The sequence below is a fragment of the Miniopterus schreibersii genome, assembly GCF_964146895.1.
Source record: "Miniopterus schreibersii genome assembly, chromosome: 10".
Taxonomy (NCBI): domain Eukaryota; kingdom Metazoa; phylum Chordata; class Mammalia; order Chiroptera; family Miniopteridae; genus Miniopterus; species Miniopterus schreibersii.
The window spans coordinates 23,798,826-23,812,146 of NC_138110.1; positions in this window are offsets into that span (position 1 = coordinate 23,798,826).

Consider the following 13,321-nt stretch of genomic DNA (forward strand, 5'->3'; position numbering starts at 1 on the left):
TTATTACAATCTCACTGTTAGAAATTTGAAATCATAAAAAATATAAAGTTTAAGCAGTCTTCACATTTTTCTGGGAGATACCCAGAAGAGGGGTTGCTGGGCCATGTGGACAACCCTATTCTCAATTTTTGAGGAGCCTCTACACTGTTTTCCATAGTGGTTATACCAATTTGCATTCCCACCAGAAGTAAACGAGGGTTCCTTTTTCTCCACAACCTCTCCAACACTCGTGATTACTTGTCTTGTTGATAACAGCCATCCTAACAGGTGTGAGGTGGTATCTCATTGTAGTTTTTTTTTGCATTCCCATAAAACGCTAGTGATGTTGAGCATCTTTTCAAATATCTGTTGGCCATTTCTACTCAGCCATAAGGAAAGATGAAATATTGGCATTTGCAACAGCAGGGATGGATCTTTAGAATATCAGGCTCAGACAGAACAAGTCAAGAGCCATATGACTTCATTCACATGTGGGATATAAAACGGAAAGCAACAAATAGACAAACAAAAACTTATAGGCACAAGCAACAGTATGGTCATTACCAGAGGGAAGGGGGGTGAGCAGTAGTAAGGGGTAAAGAGGGTCAAATACATGGTGTCAAAAGAAGATTTGACTTTGGGTGGTGGACACACAATGCAATACACAGATTATGTATCATATAATTGTACACTTGAAACCTATATAATCTATATAATCTTATGTCACCCCAATACATTTAATTTTAAAAATTCTTTCAAGTCTTTTCCCAGGGAGGCCTAGCATGTTACAGCCCCACCTACTGGCATGATGTGGTACAGTAACCATGCTCCCTCAGACATTATAACAAGTTAGGTGACTATATAAATGTGTGTCAAGGAGGCCAAAAGAAGTTCAAGGGATAGAGAGCCTAGGGTTGTTTTTGAAAGTGCTAAAAAATGATAGATCTATTTCAAAAGTAACTACTATGCTTTTATAGATAGAAAAATATTTAACTATGTATGTTTCCCTAAATGGGAACATATCTCCCAATTTAAAATGCAAGCTATAAAAAATAGGATTTTTCTCCATAGATATAAACTTCATAGACATTTTAGTTGAAAGCACAGACCAGCTAAAGAAAATAGTATTTATTTATCAGTGTTCTTCTGCTTTAATTTAGGGACCCTGGAAGATCATTTTAACCCTTTTATGTGGGCTATGAGTTTACAGAAGGAGAAACGCAATCAGATGGACATGGTGTATAGTGTGTCAGAAATTCTTCATCAGTGAATTCAGACAGGCTATAAGGGGTGAGTATATCCTATAACTTAGGGTGAAATTTTTCTGGAGAAAGAATCTATAGTTTCCATCTTTTACAAAGGAGTCTATGACCCCAAAAGGGTCAGTCCTGGCTTATGCCTGTTTCTCTGGTATAACTTTTATTAGCATCCCTTTCATTCTCAAAACTGTCCGGGCCTACAAGATAAATTATCTGGTCACTCTAGTTAACACCCGCAGGCCAAGGCAGTGTTTTTCTTTGTTGTAGAAGGAAGTCATGACTTACTTGACATAGAGAGGGCAGCTTTGAGAGAAGTTGCATGAAACTCTCTGAACTCAAGTAATACACACAGCAACTCTTGATTTAAATTCCCTCATTTTATATTTTGCTTAAATTTAGAAAACACAACAGCTGAATACCTCACCAAAAGTTCACTCACTACCCCAAAAAGTTTCTGTTCACCTTTTCCTTGATTGGATTACATCTGGGTAAACACTAGGAATGGCAGGATATGTGTGTGTGTGTGTGTGTGTGTGTGTGTGTGTGTGTGTATGTAGACTTTTGTTTTTTGTGCATTCATTCAAGTAGCATAATCAAGTATCCATTTAATAATAGTTCTGTGATAGTGAATGGGGGGGGGGGTGTAAAATAAGGTCTCATTTTTTCCATATCTTATAGTCTGTTTGAGGAGATAAGACACTTATTAAAAGACAAAACAATTAAAACAACAATGAGATAGCACTATCTACCTATTAGAATGGCCAGACTCTGGGACACTGATAACACCAAGTGCTGGTGAGGATGTGGAGCAGCAGGAGCTCTGATTCACTGCTGGCAGGAGTGCAAAATGGCACAGACACCTTGGAAGACTATTTGGTGGTTTCTTACGAAGCCAAATGTACTCTTACAAATGCCCAGGGCATTGCGCTCCTTGGTATTTACCCAAAGAAGCTGAAAACGTATCCACATAAATATCTGCATATGGATGTTTATAGCAGCTCTACTCATAATTGTCAAAACTTGAAAGCAGTCAATAGGTCTGTCAGTAGGTACATGGATATAGTATATCCAGACAATGGAATATTATCCAGTGCTAAAAATAAATGAGTTACTAATCCATAAAAACAGTTGGAGGAACTTAAATACATATTACTAAGTGAAAGAAACCAATTTGAAAAGGCCACATACTGTATGATCCCAACTATATGATATTCTAAACTGTGGAGACAGTAAAAAGATCAGTGGTTGCCTATGGGTTGGGGGTTGGGATGAACAGGTGTAGCACAGAGGATTTTTAGGACAGTGTAGATACTCTGGACGATACTATAATGATGGATATTATCATTATACATTTGTCCAAACTAACAGAATGTACAACACCAAGAGTAAAATATAATGTAAATGAGAGACTTTGGCTATTAGGATGTGTCAATGTAGGTTCATCAGTTATAACAAAAATACCCTCTGGTGGGGGGTGTCGATAATGGGGGAGGCTACAGTAGATGAGAATAGGGGATATGTGGGAAATTTCTGCACCTTCCTCTCAATTTTGCTGTGGATCTAAAACTGCTCTAAACAAATAAAGTCTTAATAATTTTTAGAAAGACAATTAATGAATAGTAAATAGATAATTAGTGATCTAAGAGTTTGAAGGGAGAGCTGCTGGAAGGTTGAATAGTTAGAAGAAATGATGGGGTGAGTTTTTGAGAAACCTTGAATGCCAGCCAGGGCTACGGGGAAAGATTATCCTCGACAATGGAACGCCTTTGGACATTCTTAAGCAAAAGCTAGAATGTAATAACATAACTTGAGAAATGACTCTGAAGCATAGCTTCCTAAAAATAAATTAATTCCTCAGCCTTCTCAAAGACAGTCACAAGAATTTTCAGGCATTATAGATATTTCCCAGTCCTATAGCACCCGTCTGATTGCTTAATCATTCCATTTTCATGTTCTGCAGGCATTTATTTATGTATGCTTTGAATCCACATGGACTTGTTAGTGGTTCTCTTGTCTTTATTTCTAGAGAAACTTCTCAGGAATGGTATCTAATACCACTGTGCTTCTCTGTATCTGTCTCTTTTTCTCTCAGACACACACACACACACTCATTCATCTCATTACCTGAGACTTCATGTAAGTGGTGGATGAAGGTTTTGGTTTCATTTTAGTAATCATTTCTCATATTCAAATTAGCAGGAAAGGTTATTGATGGGAACGCCAATTGTATATGAGAGAGAAAAAGTCATCTATGTCACGGTGCGAATTCTGAGTAAAATCCCTCATCCTACTGAATTTACCAGCAGCATTTGACAAAGCTGACCACATTTATCATCATCCTGACCTTTAAATGTTGGAGAACTTTAGGGCTCAGTTCTTGGTCATTTAAAATTTTTTTTTTAATTTTTTTTTTTTTTTTTTTTTTACCCAGTGAACTCATTCAGTGCTGTGGCTTTAAATACCATCTGTATGCTGATGATATGCCCAAATTTATATCACTACCTCTGACCTCCTTCTGATCCCCAGAGGCCTGTCTATAATTTCCTATGCCTCATTTCTACTTGGTTGTCTGATAGGCATCTCAAGCTGCACGTCTGAAAGAGGACTCTTGATTGGAAACCTTATGCTCTTGTGCTCTCACTCTATTCTTTGTCTCACAAATGACACCTCCCTGACACCAGTTAGTTGCTCAGACCAAAATCTTAGACTCATTCTTAATATGAGTCATCTTTGACATCTGTCTTTCTCTGATGCCACACATCCAGTGCAACAGCAACTTCTGTCAGCTCAAGCTTGGAAATATATTTAGATTCCAGACCATTTCTCTCCACTTCAACTGCCATCCATTTTCTCCTGAACTCTTTAAATCGCCTCCAAACTGGTCTCTCTGCTTCCATCCTTGTCTCTGCAGAGCCTACTCTCTGCAAAGCATTAGAGTAATCCTTCTAAAATGTAAGTCAGATCGTGGCACTCTTGCACTCAAAACCCTGCAATGGTTCCCACCTCACTCAGAGTTAGAGCCCAAACACCTCCCTTCCTAGAAGCTGCTATCATCTCAGGCGCCACTTCTCTGACACCGCTCCCTACCCCTCTCCTCACTATTGTCTCAGCTCCAGCCACTGCTTTCTTCTCGAGCACACCAGCTGCACTGAAATGGCTCACTCCTCCCCAATTCCTGAGTCTTCATCCTACTTTGTGTCTTTCACAGATTCCTTAACTCTACCTCACGTTATCTATTTGTTTGTTTATCTGTCACTATTAGGATGGTGGAATATAAGTTCCATGAAGCCAGGATCTTTATGTTGTACACAGCTGTATTTCCAGCCTAAAAGGCATTTGTTTCTGTACATGTGAGCGCGCACACACACACACATACATGCATTTGGGGGATATAATTTTATATCTTAAGGGCTAGTTTTTTAAAGAACAAAATTTTTAAAAATAAAAAGTTACTACAATCTTGGATATCCAAAAACAAGGCAGAAAATATTTACATCGCCCACAATTCCTTTTTTTAATATTTTTTAATTTATCTTTATTATTGAAAGTATTACAGATGTCCCCCTTTCCCCCACTGATCCCCTCCACCTTGCATCTTCCCCACCCCCATCATTCTACCATCCAGAGATAACCACTTAATAACATATATCTACATATTTCACTATTTATTTTCCTAAGAAAAGGTGTGTAATGTCCTGTTTGCCTTTCTTTTCAACTCATATAAATGTTTAGGTACTTTTCAAAATCTAGAACTTAGAGTCAGGAAAACCTTAATGCTCTCCTTCTGCTTTAATTCTATTAATATAGAAATAATTACCAGGCTTTGTCTCTTTGTTTTCAGAAAAGAGTGTAAGAGTTGTCATGCCTCCTATGACCTCTTGGGACTTACCAATTTTACCTGTGATCTTTTCCACCGGGAATCATTAAATCATAGAACATAAAGTGTCATTAGAGATCATCTAGTCCAAATGAGCATTTCAGAAGAGGGGAAACTAAGACTCAGGTTCATGAAATAATTTGCTCATGGTTATGGAATTAGTTAAAAGGAGAGCTGGAATTAGATTTCAGACCTCTGAGTTTTATGGCTACTTTTTTTTTGTCACCACAATAAGGAACCTCTCTCTCGCTCTCCCTCTCTCTCTTTCTCTGTCCTTGCTGTCATTATTGCTTATCAAAATTTAATAGTGACAGTCTTTAAAGAGAGTGACAGATTTGCAAGTGCATTTGAAGTTCAATGATGACTCTCTCAGAGTGCAAGAGGCCGCTGGTGAAGTCCCTTCACTTTCACAGAACAGAAGAGGCAGGGATTCATCTGTGGGCATTGGCAGGACTAATGCTCACTGACAAGGCCCCAGAATGAAAATATCCTACGTGTCCTTTTAATAGGATTGCAGCCAGAGATTTGAGGGAAAAGAACGGCAGCCTAGTGGGCTGTGAATATGAGTGGAAATGTCAGAGCTATGAATCAGTTAACACGTTTTTATTTAGCATCTTCCTGTGAAAGAGGGTGAGAAGACAGGGCACTCTAATTCCTTAGCATTTCAGAGCAAAGTTAAGGACAGGAGAGGACCCTGTGAGATCTTAGAGGTTCTAGCGCTTCAGATTTGGAAAGCGCAACCTGGGTGACAAGAACTTCGGTGGTTTCATAGACAAAATGTTTAATTTTGTCGTAAGGGTAACTGGGATTGAAGTAAGTGAAGAGCGGTTGTGGTGCAATGGTTTAGTCTGTTCTCTCTGGGTTCAAGAAGTACGTTCATGTCCTCCAGCTCATGGGACCCTCCAACTCTCCCTGGGAGGTAGGGGGAGCAGAAAGAATATTTCCCTTTTTGTGCAGAGAGTTGAGACTCTAGCTTGAGAAGTAGCCCAAGTTTTCACACCAAGTTAGAGCCAAAGTCCTCAGGACTTCTTCCCAAGACACTTTCTAATAGAATGTTCTGCTGTAGGATTACTCCTCTGTATGTTTTCCTACCTTATGAAGATGCAGATACTAACCTCATCTTGGAAACTCTCAAGGAGATCAAACTTGGCTCCTGTCCCAAGTTCTATGACATAATTTTTTTAAAAGTTCAAGGCATCCCAAGGTGTCAGTTTCCTCTTTGCTGTTCATAACCCAAATATTTTAACAGCCCTGAGCTGCCCTCCACCTATGGGGCCCTGACTCTTTGAGGCCTATCTGCGGAGGGTACACAGTTGACCTGGCCCCGCTGATGGGAAAAGCACAGATGTCTACCATCTGGTCGGGGGCCCAGTATGTGTGCCAATTTCCTGTCACTGACAGCTAGCACTTGATTGATGGAATTTGGTACTCCACCTTTTTTTTTTTTTTTTCAATTCTAAAAAAAATGAATTCAGATGGCACTTAGCCAAAATGAGAGGATTTGAACTTGGGCAGGGGTAAAGTTTACCATCAATGAAATAAGGGTCTGTTAAATAAATTACCAATGTAAACAAGATTGTAAAAAGGACAATTTAATCTACTTACAAGAATAAATTGTTTTCACGCACTTAAGTTGCATAAATTTACATAGAGTGTGCTAATTACAAATGATTGATAGCCAGTCATTCAAACACATCTGGTAGGAACCCTGTTCTCTAATACTTTGCTAAACACTAGACTGCATTACTTAAAGTACTTGAAAATAGTACAAATATATATTTCATGTATGTATATATGTATTCAAACACACTCATACACAACAGTTCTTGTTTTTCATCAAGCCATGTTCCTGGAAACCACACCAGAAAGAAGATTATCAAACAGATCACTGAGAGCCAAATTATATTTTCAGATAGGAACAATGTTATAATTAGAACTGGTGTGCCAAACCTGGGGATCACACCAAGGAAATCATGGATTCAATCAGCATTTTGTTATAACAACCTAAGCTAAAACAACCATAACTAGAGAAGACAACTAATATTTATTGAGGAGTTGCTATATCCAAGTACTTTACATATGTTATCTCAGTCAATACAGGACTATTAGGGAGCTACTGCTCCATTTTTCTGGGAAACAACACTGAAACTCCAAGATATTAAGTTGCCCTTAATCACGTAGTTGTAATCAATAGAGTTAGAAATAAATTCAGGACTGATATCAAATTCCAATGTTCCATTTCAAATTTTAGCATCTATAATCCTCTAAAATTGTTAAATTGCACATAGTTATGTAAGTAAAGCCCATATAACTTGCAAAATGGAAATAAATGTAATTGCCATTTTTTATGGCCCAGATAAAATTCTAGTCCTCCATGAAGACTCACTGTCAAAATAAATTTGCCTCCTTCTATGCAAATAAGTTGGTCAAACTGTAAAATGTATTCACATGTAAGATATGAATTTAAATACAATTGCAGTATCTTCAACATATATTACTTTATACATTTTTTTAATTGTTGGTATATGTGTCTCCCCCCGCCCCACAATAGATAGTGAGCTCATTAAGAGTGGAGAATAATATCACTAGTATCTTTGCACCCAGCACCATTATTTTACTACCTAGACTAAAATTTTGACCAATAAGTGTTTAAATGTGTTTGCTGAATGAATTAGTAAGAGAATGAAATTTATCATCAATTATAATACAGGATGGGGCAAAAGTAAGTTTGGAGTTGTTTATATGGAAAATAATACAATACTTAATAAATAATAATACACGAATCAACTGTGTTTCATGTACACACAAATGTATATCATAAATTTAAAATCGGTATGTGGCTATAAGGCTACAATAAATATTAGAGAGTAATCTTTATGTTTACTTTAAATTTTAGGAAGTTATTGTTAGTGAAAACGGGGAGGGGGTATTAGGAAATGATTTGGATATCTAGAGAGTTTGGAAAACAAATTTTTCTTGAAAAAGTGTCCTATAGCTAGCAAACCAGTCAAAATTAATCCCTTGGCTTCAGTCTTCAAATTTGAAAGGTATCATTTTTATTGTGGTAAAACATACGTAACATAAAATTGACCATTTTTAATCATTTTTAAACCTACAATTCAGTGGCATTAAGGACACTCATAATGTTGTCCTCTTCATCACCCCAAACAGAAACTCTGTACCCATTAAACAATAATTCTCCGTTTCCCCTCCCCACCAGCCCCTGTAACCTCTACCACACTTTGTGCTTCTATGAAGTTGTTTATTCTAGGTACCTCATGCAAGTGGAATCGTACAATAGTTTTTAAACTGTATTTACTTCATCTAAATATTTGAAAACCTCATTATCAACTTTAAGATTGACGAATTAGAGGACAGGAATATCTTGACCCTGGTCCTCTTAGTCTCAACACTTCTTTTCTTATCTCCTTATATTTAATAGCATAAAAGGCAGTATTACTGGAGAAGATTCAGCAAAAAAAACACGTGAAAGGAGTCTGTACGTACAACTAGGGGCAGTTGCCTTAATGCTCGCTGTTCAAGGTTTATATTCCTCACTTGATCATATGTACATGAGAGGCACTTTAATATCCACCTTTCTCCCTCCTCCCACTCTCTGCCCCCACTTATTGCATTTTCCTTCTCTTATGTATATCATCGAGAACCGGCAAATAAACAGATAAAAGTGGCAAAATGGATTGTATGCACTAGGCCGCGTCGTACAAAAAAAGCAAAAGCGAATGTCAACATGCCAAGGAATCATCAACATTTCTACTTATTTTCACTTTTTTTCTTCTCTCTCTCAACAGTTCCTTCAAGCCGATTAAAAAGGTGCTGAGCGAACCATTAAAATCATACCACTTACTCTGAGCAGGTCACCAGCCACAGGAACGGGAACGAGCCATGATCTCCTGCCACAAAGCGCCACCGTCTTTTGTATCCATCTGAGGCTCAGCCTTTGCTTCACCCCTGCCCCCCACGAGGGAACGTTCCTTTGTTAATGTCAGCCCATCACTCCTCGCCACCTCTCCTTGTAACTGGGCTCAATAATTCCTTTGCCTCCTTAGAAGCGAAACACTTCAAATATTTATAGGCCGTAACTCGCAAAGTTTTGGCCTAATGAATCATGTTTCTACCTGAGGGACTCCTTCATTTTCCAAAATTACTGGGGGTGCATAATCTTTAATCCTCCGTTATTTCTGATTTCTCCAGGTTAAGCATCTGTGGGCGGCAGCAAATTTAACTGACACCTCCAAGCTGCCTTTTAAAGATAAAGACTTTTCTTCCTTACCATTAACATTTGAGCTTCCGGAAGAACAAATGGGCCCTGTGCTTTCTGGCATAGGAAGCCTGATTTGGCCAAACAAAATATTAAGGCTGCGGGGTTCAAGGTGCAGCTGCTCCGTGCACCCCAACACAGGTAACTCTTCCAACAAAATACTGCTGCAGCTCTGGGCTGTGCAGCGCTGAGCAGCTGGGAACCATCGCAGGAGAGAATATCTCCGAGAGGCGTTTGCAAAACATAAAATAGCTTCGAATAAAAGTTATATTACCATTGATATGAATTGTTCCAGGTTGTTTGGATATTTGCAGTTTTATTATACTAACACGTAAAAAGAGAAATGGCGTTGGATACTCATAAAATTTACTGCACAGAACTTATCTTTTTACTTCCAAGGCCATCACAATGAACATTATTATTGTAATAAGCGTGGCTCGCATTTATCGAAGGCTTACTCCGTGTCAGGATGCAGGGCTAAGTTTCTAGAAAGATTGCATCAGTTTCCATATATCCCTCAGGAGAAGACTTTCTCTCTCTAATGGACAAGCGAGCGACCCGGAGCTGACCGAGGCTCTTACCTGAGGGTGCTGCGGGGCCGGGGGCGCCCACCTTACGGACGGACCAAGCGGCACGCGGGGTCTCGGGGTTCAGGAGGTTGCTGTTCCGCCGCGGGCCCGAGCAGCGCAAGGCCAAAGCCGAGCCCGCCGCGGGAGGGGGTTATGCACCGCACCTGCCTCCGCGCGGGCGGTGGGGGCGGGACCGACCTGCGCAGTCTGCGCGCGGGAAGTGGCGGGTGCAGGGAGGGGAAGCCCTGGGGGATGGGGACTGAGGGCCATTTTAGACCAACTTTTCCTTTATCAAGGTCCCTCTCCCCATGTGAACTTGAGCCCAGATCAGCTCCACAGCAACATGTGCATCCTTCCCAGTACATTCCTCTTCTGTGACATTATGGGGCTCAAGCAAGAGGCTTCCTGGGGTGTCTCAGTCTAGGCATTTTATGTATCCATGAGTGAAAATACTGTAAACATACCAGAGTTAACTATTTGTTTACTGACTCATGAATTCTTCAGTTCAACACACTTTTTTTCCTTTTTTTTTTTTTTTAAATTTTATTTTTGTTTAAAATATTACAGATGTCCCTTTTTCTCCCCAATGACCCGGCCCACCCCGTCCCCTTCCCCTCCCCAGTCCCTCTCCCCACCATGGTCCGAGTCCTTGGGTTGTGCATATATGCATATAAATTCTCCGGTTCCTCTCTCCCCCTCCACCCACCCGCCCTCCTCCGTCCCTCTGACGTTGGTCCGTCTCATCTATGCTTCCCTGTCATTGAATCTGTTCTCAGCACACTGTAGTGGAAGCCTGCCCCGAGACAGCCACTGCCCCTGCAGTCAAATCAAGTGGTGAATGGCACAAACATGGCCACTCTCTTGAAGAGGGCCTCCTCAGGGAGAAGGGAAGGCGCAGACCACAAACAGGGACAGCCGAGATCACTGCTGAAGACACAAGCAGCCTAGGCATGAGTGTGGTGTGATGGGCCTTGGAAGCCTCTCTGAGGAGGTCACATTGGAACTGAGTCTTGAAAGACAAGAAGGAACAAAAGCCCTCAGGGAAGAACAGGTCAGGTACCAAAAACAAAAAGTGAAAAGGTCCCAAGGCAGAAACAAGCTGATTTTCTTTATGAAACAGAAGGTCAGTGTGGCTGGAGCTTGGAGAGGAAGAAACAGGAAACAGAGAGCATATCACAGAAAGACTTAGAGTCCAGTCTCCATATAATGGGGAAACATTGGAGGGTTTTAGGTTGCAAAGAGGTGTGGCATGATTTACATTTTTAAAAGCAAGTTTGACTGCATATGGGTTTTATTATGGCTTTCCAGGACTTATAAAGAGGGTTGTTCAACTAAACTTTGATCAGGATACGTATTTTACCTACCTTTAAAACAAATCTCAAAAGAATGAGCACTTCAGGGAGTTCCATTTCTTTTACTTTCACAAAGTCCCTTTGTCTATTCCCCACTCACTCTTGGCTTGATAATAGTCTCATCTCCAAGTTGCCTAGATCAAGGGAAGAATGTTAGGATTTTTGCAATCTTGTATCATTAATTCCTCAGGCATCTAACAGCAGGGTATTATTTCAGGAGTACACTGAGACATTTCTGCCTCACCTGAGACTTAGCCCAGGCCTCCTTCACTTACTCTCTAATGCTAGAAATGTCACCTTTGGAGTCTTGAGTTAGTTCAAGCTTTAGACCCCTTGTTAAAATGCAAGTGTGTCTGAGGGGAGTAACTTTCAGCTTATCATCATTGGTGACTGTCACCTCAAATTGAGAACTGGGAATTGAGGGTTAGAGGGAAGAATGGTAATTGCATGAAAGGAGTTCTGGACTCTTTCATGACTGGGACAAAACTAGACGTGGAGGACAGGGGATATAAAAAATGTAAGCCTCTGAATCAACAAGTTGCCCAGGGCTGCTACTCACTTTGCCTTTATTCCGGTCTTTTTTTCTGTCTAAATGTTAGTTCTTCTTTTTGCTCTTCACCCTGCTTAAGTGAGCAATCTCTGCTTTTGTTTTTGGAAAGAATTAAAAGAGAGCTTCCTAAAGCTTGTGCCTAAAACCAAAAGAGTTACAGAGATCCCACAGGGAACAGCCAGAGTGGAGGTTCTTTGGCAAATACCTCAAACAATTAAAGACCTTAAAAACGAGGCCATACTGTAGAAGTAAGGACCATGCCTTGAGAATAAGAAAAAATAGATATGCTTAACAAAGCTTTTTCAAGGGGGTTCACCAGTAATTAAACCACCTACCAGAATAAAACTCAACTCCCTATAAAAGATAACATGATCCAAAACCTCTGTAAAACATAATTTAAAATGTCCAGCATACTATCAAAATTTACTAGACATAAAGTGAAACAGAAAAAAGTAACTGACAATGGAAAGATAAGACAGTTAACAGGAACAATTTTAGAGATAATCTAGATGTTGGAATTAACAGACAAGGACTTTAAAAACTATGTCAAAGAAAATAGAATATGTATGTGATAGATAAAAAGATAAAATATTTCAATAGAGAAATAGAATCTATTTTAAAAAGTAATTAAATAAACATTCTAGAAGAACAAATTACAATATCTGAAATTGAATGGGTTTAATATCAGACTGGACACAACAGAAGATAGGATTATTGAACCTGGAGAGATGCTGTTAGAAAATACCCAAACTAAAGTAGGAGAAGAAAAGATAATAAAAATAACAGAACAGAAAGAAATGTGTGAGAGGAATTAAAGTATCTAAGATATATGTAATGGAAATTCTAGGAGAGGAAAATAGAATGCGAAGAAAAGAAACAATATGTGGGTGGGAAATGGCCACGATCTTTTCAATACTGATGAAAGACACCAACCCACATGTTAAAAAGCTGTGAGCCATAAGTGAGAAAATACAAATATGTCATATCTAAGTACAATATAGTCAAACTTCTGGAAATAAAACTAAGGGGAAATTCTCAGTAGAGAGACATACTGGTATGGAGGGGAAAGTTTAATTTTTTAAAAATAGCCTTTCTATGCTACCTTGCTGAGAATATTTAGCAAATCATTTGGAAATCTTTAAATGCTTGTTATGATAAAATGGGAGCGCATATTAATGTCCCTTTGGAAGTTACTCAAGAGCTTCCTCAATTTTACTTCCTCTATAAAGGCTTATCTAACCATTCCAGCTCCCCCGAGAGCTGGAACAGAGCCAGATATCTCTTTTTTTTCTTGTATTCTCAATTTTTTATGTCCATATAGATCATGCCTCTCCACCTCAATGCTCAGTTCCTTAAGGATGCATGAACATTTCACATAACTCCTCAAAGCTTGCTGCAATGCTAAAACAAATTTTATTCTGTATGAAATTTTGTTACATTGAGTTAATTAAAAAGT